Source organism: Myzus persicae, unplaced genomic scaffold (assembly GCF_001856785.1).
Source record: "Myzus persicae strain clone G006 unplaced genomic scaffold, MPER_G0061.0, whole genome shotgun sequence".
Classification (NCBI taxonomy): domain Eukaryota; kingdom Metazoa; phylum Arthropoda; class Insecta; order Hemiptera; family Aphididae; genus Myzus; species Myzus persicae.
Window position 1 is genome coordinate 76,601 of NW_019102643.1, and position 13,010 is coordinate 89,610.

The window sequence follows — 13,010 nt, forward strand, 5'->3', positions numbered from 1 at the left end:
AACGACTACGACCACTAAACTATATAATAATATGTACAATGTACATAATAATAATAAGCCTCCCAATCACTATATTATATTATTATTAAGCATTTATCCGGACGATCGTTTATTGTACGTATACATAACATCTAAGAGATCGGTTTTCTTCAAAATCGCCTGTTCGGATAAAAACTCACACACACGACGTCTGGATGCAATAACGTAGAATGTAAGTAATAACATAATATGTTTGACATTCGCATGACCTCGAATTACAAATAAAATGCACAGTAACGATCCCGTAAACCCACCCCCATCCCCTCGATATCCACCATATTATACGCCCCGTGAACATAATATAATATATTGTATTACGTAAAAATTACCAACGATATACGAGTATATAATAATAATAATAGTGTAAAACGAATTTTCGAATGCTGCGTTGTAATTTAGTTTGTGCTCCCGGATTTCGCTACGGGATGTCAATAAAATACGTCGTGCAATATATATCGGTATTACCTACGGCTGAAAAGATGTAAAATACGATTATTATTATTATTTATTTTTTAAACTAGTAAATAATAATTAATGGCCATAACTTTATAGCCATTATTAAGCTGCAATAGTATTATAGCAAACATGTATAAAGTACCTACCTGCTAGCAAAAATCAATTTGTTTATCCCAAAAATATATTGTTTTTTATTCATGACACCTACTTTTATAATAGATTAAAGTGTTTTGAAAATTAAGTTTCATACATTGATAAAAGTTTTATTAGTATTATCATACAAAAAAACAAGTACCTTATTATGATAATTATATATTATATTATTATGATTTAAACTTATTAAAAACACACAAAAATATCATTTTAATAATAATAAATAACAGTTTATGTAACTTTTTGAATAATATATACCTCGAAACCAAGGAAAAATTGATAATGATTAGACTTAGCGACGTTTCTGGTATACTGAAGACGAGCATTTTTTTTTACCAATTCGTTTTTATTTATTTTTAAAATTAGTATTAAAATTATTAATATAATAAGGTGTTTTTTAAATACCTATATTAAAATTTTTTGGATCGTAGCCAGTATATATTTATACTTGAAGGTATTTGATTATATTGGTATTATTTTGTCCTTATTTCGTTTTAAGAGTAATAAGAATATAGGTAATGTTTGTTTTGAATATATAATAATATTCTCATACGTAACTACTTAAAGTATAATAAAATATATTTTACATTTTCCAAATGTTTACTATACCTGAGTATATACTTCTAATTCTACAAATAATATTATTATGTAAAAGATATTTATTTATTCAAACAAATACTTATACAATAACCCAACCAAACACGTTCGTGCGGGGGCTACCGCGTGAGTGCGCATCGGAATTAAACAACAAAAATAAATAACAAATATTTACGTTACGAAATTAATTCATAACAACAGCGTATAATAAAATATAAATTATTTTTTGTGCGCGCAAATACTTGATACCAAAAATAGTCATCTTCCGCAGTAATAGTATGTTTACAAAACAATCCGAAAACGCCACATAATAATATTATAATCTATCAAAGAACTATTACTCAAGTGGCTCGAGTTTCTGTGAAATGATGGTTTGCTGTCGTTGGGTGTCGACCTATAAATTGAAATGGTCTAGCCGCAGATGTTACCAAACTTTTCACGGCACGAATCATTTTGAAAATATTTTTAAATTTTGGTGACCTACAATATACTGCGGATGACCGATTTTTGTTGTTGTAATTTCATCTATGATCGCTATATTTTTGAAATAACTCTTAGCCCGACAGAGGTGTGGTGTCACACTGACATGTCACTGCAGGTGTTCTTGTAATCGTCGCGGATAATGACAAAACATTTCAATAATCACATAATTGGAACAAAATTGCATTCACACCAAATTAATAAATCTACATTACAATTACACGGAAAATACTGTGTCATAGATATTCCTGTATTTATATTTTATACATAATATATATTTTCTTTTATAAGTGTATTACAGTATAATATTATAATATTTTATACTAATCTACCTAATGTTAAATATCTTACATTAAAAAAAATAGTAAATACATATTTCAAAACTTTCCGGAATCCACCGAACATAATTTTGGAACCTACTTTTGGGTCGCCACCCACAGAGTTTGGGAATCTCTGGTTTATGATATTTTATACGTCTTTCGATGCGATTTTTATTATTCTGAAAAAAAATCGCCTACAAAATAGTGTTTGCCGAAAATGCCTCCATTAAAAGTTGAAACGAGCAGTATCTATATGAACTTGAGTAGCACATTTCGTTTGGTCCCTGTATGTAGGAATACATTATTATATTTAAGATAATATAATAAAATTAAACACGATGAGCTCGAGAAACCTAGTGTGAGTTGCAACAGGGTAGGTAATGCAGTAATTGTAGTCTGTAATTCTGCATAAATAACCTTCTCCTAGAGTATTGTGTTAAACGATAATTTATGTATTTCAAGATAATTGACTATAACTCAAAATATTTAGATGTTATTTTTTCTCCAAAACTTTAGGCATGTTCGATATTTTCAAAATCAGACAAAGAAATATTATCAATATACAATATTACTTAAGTCATTTGCTTACGTTTTTTTTCAAGTATAAATATTTTAAAAAAAATGCAAAAATTTCAACTTGCGTTCGGAACAGTAGATGCTGAAATGGCCAATTTAAAAAATGTGAGGTCTAAAGGACCGAGCAGATTATTCCCGTAAATAAAATACGCCAAATGTAAATTAAAAAAATGTTTTATTTTTTTTTTTTTAGAGCTTTGTGAGAAAATTAATAAACCGTAAAATTGAATCCACTTTTACCTTCCCGTATAATACGCACTACGCCATCAAACTCCAACATAAAAATAATATGATCAAACTATAGTTATTAAACAGATATCTATACTGCACAATTATTATTTTATTTATTTTCTTGGACTTTAGTATCTAATATAAAATTAAATGTTCCTAGGGTTTAGTACACTAGTACACACAAATATATAGAAACAAAAAAACATATTTATTTATTTATATTTTATCAATATATACAATGTGATTCACCGAGCACGCTCGCGCCACTATTTTTTCTTTAATAATGAATTTATATTCAAATTCTGATTTTTGGAATTTTTAAATGATGTATACACTCAAAGAAAATGTTGTTCAAATTCTCGAATTTTTTCGACTATTATTAAGGAATAATTTCCTGTGGCAATACAAACTTCTGTTCTTCATATGAAAACCCCCTTTTTATTTTAACATTTAAATTACTTAGTGGATAATTCTTTTTGAAAACTCTGATGAAAGTAACTAATTCAAAATTTGAGCCAATGCTATCTCAGTTATTAAAATATTAATACTAAGAATAATAGTCCTTAAAACTGGTTTTACAAAAATATAAAATAGATATAATATAGGATCTTATAGTGCCTATTTATTAAACATGGTCATTCTTATAAATTACTGATGTTGATAAATTAGTTTTAATCACTAAAAAATCATCATCGTGGCCTATTATATCTCCCAAACTTATAAGTTATAATCTTAGACATATATATTATCCTTAGTACACTAAGTTCAATAGCTCAAAACTACTCGTGTATTCTCATTCGAATACGTCATCAATTTCAGAAAAATTATCCTCTAAATAATATACTGCAGAAATAGAGGAGGTCATTAGTATAAATAATCTCAAGAATTTGAAAATGCATTCTTAAGACCTGTATTTAAAATTTCAAAAAACTGCATTGTTGAAGAATAAAAAAAAGGCAGAGCATGCTTGGTGAATCACTCTGTATACATTCCTATTTTTAAAAACTGAATTTTTTACAAAAAATCCCCAGCAAATCTTTTGAAAGAAAAAACGAAGTGTTTAAAATGCATAATACAAATGGTGATGTATTATGATTATTGAAATAATGATATATCGTAGCATAGTATGATATGTAATTTAGACGTTTATGACATATACGTAGTCGATTGAACTACGAACCAAACGCCGTATATGTTTTCGACAACTAATCAATACAAGCTTTGTGATTCTGACCGCAGTATAATAGCAGTTGATTTTGTTCTATATGGCGATCCGAAATAGACTGACCGAAACTGGTTTACTGACATCGATGCCAAATTATTTACACCCACTAAAATACGATTTAAGATAGGTACCTAATTTATTAATAATAATAATAATAATAATTTTTGATCAAAGCGAACAGTTCGCGGAGACGTAATAAAATATTTTATCGGTGCGACAAATCATTAACGACTCGTAAAACGTACGAGCTCATATATTATATATATATATTATACATGTTACGGTAATACATAATAATTACGTGATTGTGACTTGCAACTAGAAGTTATAACAATTTACAGACGATGCGTGCAGAAAACTGTTGAACAATATTCTATTTATTGCTTGTTTTTTTTTTTTAGGTGATTTTATTTAAAATAAATTTAATTATTTTATAGTACTACAACAGTAAAGTTATAATCAATTAAACTAAATTAAATATTAATTTAATACAATAATATTGATAAATGAAACCTAGATTGTATAATATATACAATTAAATAGACATAATAATAATATGTCAAATGTTGAAGATATGCAAGAAAGATAAAAAAAATGGGTACACCTACCTACTTACACGATACATAACATGATAATATGAAATTTGTTGGTGGTACTAATACCATTACGGTAATAATTTTGAAACGAGTATATTATTGGAAATGCGAGACGTAAGACACGTGCGTATACAGCGGACTGATGATGTTATTGAAACCCCACAATAATATATTATTATTGGCAATGGCTGGACCGAGTCCGACGACGTGAGCAGGGGTGACCCCGCTGTGATTTGATTGCATAATATTATGTTTTGACCGGTATAAAATGCTTATTCGCTTTTATCATCATAAGCCACGAGATTGACTGCTTTGTCTACAAGTTTTGTACGGTTTGTTCGCCTGCGTCTAGTATTTCGATAGCATACCTAACCGTACACGCGCCCAGCATCGAGTTTGCAAAAATGTGTTTCAAATAATATTATACGTTCTTAACGACGACGTCGACGCCGATTGAAATGGACTTTTGACTTTTTCGTCTTCGATAACGGCAATTTATTTCTTTTGGATTTATGACATATTATGTATAATATAATAATATTAATAAATTATAGTGTAATGTACAAAATGTGCTGACCCGACCGCTTACCCAGGGTGTAACACAAAGACCCGACAAATTAAATAACTTTTGTTCTAAACAAAATTATTACTATTTATATATATTTAATTTACAGAAACTGGCGCTACACGTATAGTATAACATGTTTTATTCTCATTTTTATATTGATGGTAAAACATTTAAATCTTATAAAATTTTCTTTTTTGATAAAGTTCAAAATAGCCAATTTGTTAACCAGGTTTTTGGAAAAATGTTGTTTGTCAAAACATGTGTTTAAATCATGAAGTTTATTTTTACAATTATTTGAAATCTTATTGTTTTTGTTAAGTAAAGTTGATCCAGTCGTAAACAATATTTTCTAAATGGAAGTATACATTTTTTCAAATATTTTAGAAAGGTACTTGTAAAAATCTGAATATTTCTTAAAAGTTATTACTTTTCAAATAAACGAGTCTCTTATACTTCAAACATTTTGACATTTTAAAAAATCATAAAAAATAAACCATTTGACTTAGATAAATGTTTTTACAGTCAAAAGTTTTCAAAAAACCAGCTTTCCAAATTGACTTGTTTTGAAATTTACAAAAAATAATTAAGTCAGATTTAAAATTTTTTATTTTCAGTAATAAAAAATAAAAATATAAGAAATTATACAGTATACGTGTAACGTACGGGTCAATAAATTATAAAAAAAAAACAAAATAATATTGGTTAGAAGAAAAGTCATTTCATTTGTCAGGTTTTTGTGTTACACACTTACGCACTGTATACCTAGCTAACATGATATGTGCTTAAATAATCGATTCGTTCAATTCACGCCAGCCAGCAACGATCGATGTCCCAGCTATATAATATTATATTTGTTCACTTCCCATAATTACTATGGGTGATATTGTCGTTAGGTATAATCGTCTGGTCATAATAATAATAATAATAATAATATAATATAATATAATATAAACGTATCAACTGTTGAGCTTTGGTTAATATTATACTCCGTACAAGAACCTATCCGTCACGTGGCACATGATGTGCCGCACATCACAATAATTGAAATCACGACGAGTGCAGGCTGCTGCGTATATCCATATAATATAATATAATATAATATAATATAATATAATATATCGTCGAAGAGCACTCAAATATTGACTCATCTAATCCAATAATATTACCAGCTGGACTGTTTTTTCCTTTAAAGCGACCATATAGTATTATTATTATCCGCCCAGTTCAAATATTTTTATATTTTATACCTACTCGTAGGTACATTGTTGTTATTGTTTCTAATAATATATAACTGTAATCATTGAGTATAGACAGTACTATCCATACTCAATGCTGTAATATATGTATATAATTATTATTTATTAAACTGATCCGGTTAGGTATACGAATAATAATTATCCATCGTAAATATTATTTTTTTTATACAAATGTATGTGTATTAATTTAGTGTTTATTACACAAATCGTGCAAGTGCCCACACCAACAACAACGCGTGTACGAGTTCAACGTAAATGGCAGTACATTTTAAGTCCTTTGAATTTTTGTGTCAAATATTTTATGTTTGTTATTACAGACATAGCCAATACATCCATTATAGAACATGTTCGCAGAATCGCGGTAGACAGGTACATGGAAAAGTCGCAAATCCCGTGTGCGCACACAAACTATACATCATCATTGACGCATTGTTATAGGGTACTATCGGCTTATCACAATGAAATGAGATGGTTCATATTTAAATTTTATTTACCTATGATGATTTCAAATTTCAAAAACTCTCAATAATATTTCCTTGGCTACAAGATGAAGTCTCATATTGTTGACAATTAAGTCTTGCGTTTTTCTGGCAAAAAAAATACATGTGTTCTATATTTATTGTTTAGGCTCAAGTCCCCCCTCCCCCCTAGCTATGGCACTGCGACAGACATAGGTACAATTTACGATGATGCTTAAAAGCCCATGATTCAAAACACATGTGAATTATACCGGAAAGTCTGCAGATCAGCAGGAGTGTATTTTAGCCCCCCACTCTACGTGTAAAATATACCGGTACGACTTCGAATCAAAATCAAACGGTTTTGACATTTCATCTAACGGTCCATTCATTTATTATTCTTTTTAACCAGATTAAATTCATATTATACAACCGAGAACAAAATAAATACATCGCACCGGCGAGAAATGCCGGCATAACACGAAAACCTATTACCTCGTATAATGTATATAATATATATATATATATACTTACCTACTGATGATTAACAAGTTATATTAAATTAGTGGCCCCATAGGAATAATTAACCTTCTTCCGAATAAATATTTGAGTTCAACACTGAATATAAATAAGCGCAAATAAGACTAAAAACGGTGTTTACTCGAACCTCGCTTTGAAGGGCTATGAAAAAAACAAAATTATAATAAAACCATTAAATTTACCGCGCACCAAACAAAATACTTAACTCATTTTACATTAAAAAAAACTCTCCGTCAAAAGTAGATAGGTAGGTAATTCGTATTATGAAAATATATTCACGCGATTTAATAGATTATTTGCACTCAGAAATAAATATAGTACTTAATCGCTATAGAACGCTAAAATGTGTATCTTGCAGTGGATAACGAATTGTGAGATGTTCGAAAGGGTCATAATATTATATCCGAAACTTAATCAGAATCTGAATTTAATTATACTCGATATTATCCACCTACTATTTAATTCATGTTTTTTTCATCGACAATATTTATTAAATGTAAACTGGTCTGAAATCGTAAGATAATACACATAAAAAATGTATTATTCACATACATTATTATTATACCTATATAGCTATAAATTGGACCTATAAATTGGAGAAGGCGTATTCGGAGATAAATTTCAGACGAGACATTGGATATAATTGTTCGCTTGTACAACCGACAAAAAAATAAAAATAAAAATAAACCCAACCTAACCGTAAGTGGTATGCATATTACCTATACATATTTTTCCGCACACTATACATGACAATATAAATACATACTAATCGTATCGTTTTTAAATATTGTGTTCGCGCGTTGGTAGTGAATTTTTAATGGTTGGCGGCAAGATGATTATTTAATACCTTTGAATTTTTTATGCTGATAGACTTCTAAAAATACCACTAGCTACTAGTATCTATGGGTAGTCCATAGGCGTGTCTAGAATTAAACCATAGATGTGACCAACCAAATTGCTATTGAGAATACTTCAATAGCTTTTTTTCTGGTAGGAGAGTAAATCTATGGTTGTTACATTAGGGTACATTGGAGAGGGGGGTCAAACTAAGGGGTCAAACTAAAATTGTCCAAACATTTTGTCTCGTCTTACGCTATTTATAGACATTTTAAATTTGCATTTTTTGAATTTTGATCGAATTATATCAAAAATATAGTACATATTTCGAAAATCTCTGCGAAAATATTAAACGAACCTGTCTCGTGATTTGCTGAGTAAGTATAGCCAGACAGAAAAATAACCTTTGCGAAATAGCACCCTGAACTCTGAATTCAAAAAATTTGCCTGGTCGGCTCTACGTGATAAATATTTTACTATTTGTATTAGCGAGACGTATTTATTATGGGTAACATCAATTCAAAATTCTGCGAGAAGCTGATTTCGCAGGTATGGCCATGCCCATTATCATGAACACGACTATGGGCCGATAACAGTAGAAAATAAAAATTTGTTCATTTTGTTATTATGATCATTTGTAGGTGTAGAAGCCGTTTAAATTGTTTTCAAAATGACAAGAGCCGCGTGGATTCAAAAAGGTTTCAACCCCCTGCTTTATATTTTATTCGGGGCGAACACGTCATCGAAAGAATCGGAATCAAACAAATCGTTTTATATTTATACACCTAATGTGCGGTAATATCAGATAATATACATTATTTGACGTACGCGAGGTAATCGTAGGTCTACGTGACGTATGTGGCATACATATGCGGTATACCATGCGTGGTACTCTTGTCTAACGTATATTTGTTCAACCTGCAGCAATAGCCTATTATTGCAATAATATAATACGCATATATTGTACACGTGCATATATTAATATATTAACCGCAGCTCAGACAGTCCTGGACAAGGAAACTAATAGCGAATGCTTGTTTATCCTTTCGCGCAGTCGGTTTAAGGTTTATTCGACTAGGTGGATTTTCTACGAAATTGCACAACTCGCATAATATAATGTTGTTTTATCTGCACGATCGCGACAAAGGTTATACCTATAAATTCATCAGAATGTATACAATACGTATACGTACACAATGTCGCATGTACGTCCGGTAAGATCGGAAACCATTTTTAAAAAAAAAATATATATTATGTACAATAATATTATGTTATTATAGTGAACCCGAAGTCCGGCTTTATAAAAGAGATATCACAGTCGTCTGGTCCAACTGTATATACACAATATAGCTGGTACCTGTCTGTACTATATAAATACGCCCGTAACACACAATAATGATCAACATGTTGTTATGATAATAATAGTATTTTTTTATTGTGAGTCGTGGGTGGTATTATTTATACACAACCTGCTTAAAAATACTGTAAATTTTGTGATAAACGAATGTTAAACTACCGCGGACATTCGACTCCAAAGATAATATTATAATATATTATTTACAATTTCCATAGGTACGTTAGATCGTGGCTTTCGTGTCTCAAACGAATACGATATATGATCACACGCGCGTTTATTATTATAATCGGATGCAGTTCCGTTTCGTGTTCGAACCGCCAACCACATTATCACATTTTATTATTATTATTATTATTATTATTATTATTATTATTATTATTATTATTATTATTATATAGGTACGTGTATTAAATATCAACCTACCTACCTACCTACCTACTTATTATATCTTCGGCCTACGCGCAACAAAACAATTGTAATAATATATTATATTATGCCGTGTTACTGTGTTTGCACCTCTGCAATAATGGATTAATACGATAAAATATACAAATGTACCATAATATTTACGAGATACAGTCAATGGCGTCATTTCAGTTTTTAATAGTAGAGGTCAAAAGTTTTGACAATTTCCAGCTTATATATTAACTTTATTATGTCTGCGGAAAAAATAGCCTCAATTTTATAGCAAACAAAAAAAAAACGCGGAGTCAAATAAGTATGGTACCGATACTGGCTACTTTTGACCAGTGCCTCGGTGACATAGTTCTGCATTTTCCTAGAGTAGTACAACAAATTAAATTACTATAAAACGTATAATGTGCATTTCAAAAAAATTTTAATTCCGTCTACTATAATTGGGGTTTTTTTTAAAAAAGTGTATACATTTATTAGTGATTGTTTCACTTTTATATAGTATCAGAAGCCCAACGCGTACATATTTCGAACTAAACACTATAATAAACATTAATTTCTATCTTGAAAATAATTGTCTATAGTATCTACACAATATTAGTCTGCTCAAAATTAAAAAATGATTTTTTTTTCACCAACACTTTAGCTGTATTTCTTAAAACCATACGGGGCAAATGCCTATCTGCCCACCCTCCCCTCAAATGACGCCACTGGATACAACTTCTCCAAAATGTCCAGTATCAGTGTATCACCTCAATCATCTCCGTCGAAAATCAATATGCCGTTTTTTTCAACAGTAATATATAATATAATATATAAGGCATATATTATATTAAATGAAATGAAATTGAAATTTTCTTATAGATTACGTAGTGCTGTTGACAAATACTTATTTATTTTTCATTGTCTATTTCTTCTCAAGATTTTTAAAAACTAATGGTTATAGATTGTAAACATTTTGAAGCAGGACGGTCGATGGTATAATTTTATTAATATGAATGAATAGGGATGCCATATACAATTAATTATTTTTATGATATTATTAAAATGTACATAATAATATTGTTATACTGCAGAATACATTTTTACAAATCATTTTATTTATTCTGTGATTAAGTAGGTACACTTTTCATTAGTACCGGGGTATTTGCCAAATGTTGTTATTAACCGTGAACTGTTATTTTATTTTAAATGAATTAAATAATGGGCCCATCTAAAAAATATACTAATTATGAGAGACGATCGCCTTCTAACCGCCTGGACTGGTCAAGTGCCTTTTTCCCAATGATTATTTTTTGAGATACTATTTTGTACGATCGTTATATACCATTATAATATTAGCGATGAGCCACCGTTATTATATACAGTTCATAGCGGTTTTATCTTACTTAAACTCGTAATTAAAAGAATTAAAATTTATTCTCGAGAGCCAATTTATGTACATATTTTAAAAGCTGAATAATTTATAATTATTTCCATAAAGTATATTCAAACAGTTAGTCAAGACGTCTGAAAGTTTATGTGGACGGCGGCGGCGGTGGTTGACTCGGTATAGACGAGTGTGGGAAGTATATTATTATAATGTACTGTGTACGACTATAATATAGTGTGAGGACAAACACTGTGCGACTCGAGTCTATTTTATTATAAATGCCACAAGACACTTCTATAGTTCTATTATACCATGTGTCAACAAAACCAGGGTACCCTCTATATATCAGTTAATTATATGAGGCAGTCAATTCCCAATCCATATTTTTGAATTCTGTTTTTATGGGACATGAGACTAATAACGATCGGGATCCTATGACTTACAATATTTTATCTCATGCACCACAAGTTCACTCTTTATCTGTACTGATCCTATTTTCATGAGCACACGGTATACCTCGCTTGTACCGCGAACAATGGTAGACAAATAGAGGGAATTGTTTTTCAAGATCCTGGCGCAATATAATTAAATCGTAATGTGTTCTACCTTCGATTATTAACGTTACGTTACATATAGGCACACGTCGGCACACGCTGACGGTGTACCTACCATGGTTTAATATAATATATTGTCTTTTATTCAATAACGAATTCGTATTAAACCTATGGACAAAAAATGCCTACCCGTCGACAGCGTGTGTAAAATGATAATATCGTGTTATTAATTCTTTTCAAAATACGACCGGGGAATATACGCACGCTGTTACGTCATGCGGTGGCGTATGATGGATCAACAGTTTTGTACGTTATATATATAAATTGTTTTGAACTGTAAGCGCAATTCCGAATGTATAACTGTATAAGCATCTCACGTACGGTACCTACCGCTTATACCACGACCGCACTGCGGGGAGGGTATGTACCCAACATCACAAGTTGTCCGGATATACGGATGTGACTTCCGTCGATTTCTCGTGCAGACGTGCGCGTATCGGAGAGTTCAGCACCACTGCTGCAGTAGTCTGCAATAGTGCAATACAATATGGGTACTGCACAGTGCACGTACTCATTAATACGTCTCAGGATATGAGATTGAATGTTTAATAAAGGATGTATGCTTGCACAATGCACATGGGTACAACGTAAAAGCGATACATCATAATAGCAAGTATTAATAAGTACGATTGCTGCAGACTTCGCTTGATGGGGACACCTCGAGTTAGTCAGGTCAGCCGCTCGATAGGGACAATAAATTCTTCAATCGAAAAAATAAACTTACGATATTCTGTTGTCCGCAAGCAGTCTATGTTCGTCGAAAATCTGCAAAACAAAGTTAGTTAGTTTGTTTTCAAAATTAAATAAATATGTAATTTTCTTTTATAATTAATATTAGGTGGGTAAATGTTTTTCTGTAGATACGTTTCCTCCACACCACCCACAGGTTTTTCATTTTCGGTGGGGCTGAGGTTGTGCCAA

General features: G+C 30.6%; 1 protein-coding gene and 1 long non-coding RNA gene across 2 annotated transcripts in view; one reads left to right on the forward strand and one right to left on the reverse strand.

Moving 5' to 3' along the window:
- The window catches only part of LOC111032861, a 34,868-nt gene extending 26,993 nt beyond the window's left edge, over positions 1 to 7,875 (reverse strand). The window contains exon 1 of the long non-coding RNA XR_002604347.1: positions 7,490 to 7,875. This is a non-coding gene — a long non-coding RNA (uncharacterized LOC111032861). The remainder of the gene's footprint in view (positions 1 to 7,489) is intronic.
- LOC111032855 (ras-related protein Rap-2b-like) overlaps positions 1 to 13,010 on the forward strand; it is a 102,043-nt gene that overhangs the window by 64,037 nt on the left and 24,996 nt on the right. The window lies entirely within an intron of this gene.